This window comes from Schistocerca nitens, chromosome 12, assembly GCF_023898315.1.
Source record: "Schistocerca nitens isolate TAMUIC-IGC-003100 chromosome 12, iqSchNite1.1, whole genome shotgun sequence".
Taxonomy (NCBI): Eukaryota; Metazoa; Arthropoda; class Insecta; order Orthoptera; family Acrididae; genus Schistocerca; species Schistocerca nitens.
Window position 1 is genome coordinate 88,681,576 of NC_064625.1, and position 1,805 is coordinate 88,683,380.

Below are 1,805 nucleotides of genomic sequence, written 5' to 3' on the forward strand. Positions count from 1 at the left end.
AAATATGCTCTGTGGGACTCAGATCTGGGGTATGAGGTGGCCATCTCAGTCTTTGGACATCCCCGTTTGTCAATGGAACCATTCATGGGCGACGTCGGAGCGATGTGAGGGTGCTTTATCATCTTGAAGTACCGCATTACATTCAGGATACTGGAAGGTCAAAAACGGTTGGAGATGGTCCCCGAGCATCTCAATATACCGCGGACCATTCAAAGTCCCTTCTAGAACAAGCACACCAGGAAAATGCTCCCAAGACCATAATGCACTCCGCCTTGGACCACACGTTCTCGGCAGGAATCCATCGAATCGTGTGGTCTGCTCCACACACTGTGCCTCCCCGTCGGCATGGTGCAGTTGAAATCGTAATTCGTTCGACTGTATCACGTTACACTATTGTTCCGGTGTCCATCCCTGGTGACTGGCAACAGATGCAAGCCATTGAGCACGATGGCGTTGGGTTGACAGTGGCACTTGTGTGCGGCAGTGGCATCTGTATGCAATGGAACCCATTATCCTACGAATTACCCATTAGGATACATGTCTAGCACGTCCTGTGTTAATTGGAGCCATGGTTTGTTGCACTGTCGCCCTTCTGTCACCATTCACAACCCGTCTCAGATGTTGCCGGTCTCGGTGATCGATGGTCTTCGGACGGCCGGTAGTTCGTCTGTTGTGGACTGTCGCGCCCTCTTTCAACCATTCGCGTTAGACTCTGGACGCGGCTGAACGCGGGATGCCGAATTCTGCACCACTGTCGAAACCGAAATTCCCCAGCCGTCGGACACCGACCGCAATACCCCATTATCACGGCGTCAGCACACAACGATGTTGCATGTTACACAAATCACTGGCACAGGGATTTCTCACAAGGTCTCCTACACAACTGGAGCTGATACAAGAGGAGTGTGGTACGCGTACAACACTCCTGCTCCATCTGTGCCCCACTCTCCGATGACAATTAATAAGTCAGTGCATTTTTCCGGGCTTGAATTTTAGTGTGTAGAGCCCGTCCGACGCCAACGGCCTTGCATCAGTGCTAACACCGGTTCCCGCCAGATCACCGAAGTTAAGCGCTGTCGGGCTGGGCTAGCACTTGCATGGGTGACCATCCGGTCTGCCGAGTGCTGTTGGCAAGCGGGGTGCACTCAGCCCGTGTGAGGCAAACTGAGGAGCTGCTTGATTCAGAAGTAGCGGCTCCGGTCTCGGAAGCTGATATACGGCCGGGAGAGCGGTGTGCTGACCACATGCCCCTCCATATCTGCATCCAGTGACGCCTGGAGGCTGAGGATGACACGGCGGCCGGTCGGTACCGTTGGACCTTCATGGCCTCTTCGGGAGGAGTTTTAGTTTACAACCCGCCCGACAGAGAAGAAGCCTTTCAGCATTTTTGGTATTGATTACGTGGCGAGACTGCGTAGCGCCTCTACTTCGTCCCTATTCAGATGGGAGGTATGTGAACAGGCATGCAGTGTGAGTCACGTGCAAAACAGTTGGCGTAGCTAGCGTGAGTCAATGTAGCTTCTATGCCATACGACAGTGGCCACTAACTGACGGACACTGTTGGAAGTGCAGTCGCCGCGCGGGATTAGCCGAGCGGTCTCGGGCGCTGCAGTCATGGACTGTGCGGCTGGTCCCGGCGGAGGTTCGAGTCCTTCCTCGGGCATGGGTGTGTGTGTTTGTCCCTAGGATAATTTAGGTTAAGTAGTGTGTAAGCTTAGGGACTGATGACCTTAGGAGTTAAGTCCCATAAGATTTCACACACATTTGAACATTTTTTTGAAGTGCGGTAAAAATAATCGTAATTT

The 1,805-nt window shown here is 52.9% G+C and overlaps 1 pseudogene; it reads left to right on the forward strand.

Moving 5' to 3' along the window:
• The first annotated feature begins 1,015 nt into the window (after positions 1–1,015).
• On the forward strand, positions 1,016–1,133 carry LOC126215538 (5S ribosomal RNA; annotated as a pseudogene).
• The last annotated feature ends 672 nt before the right edge of the window (positions 1,134–1,805 follow it).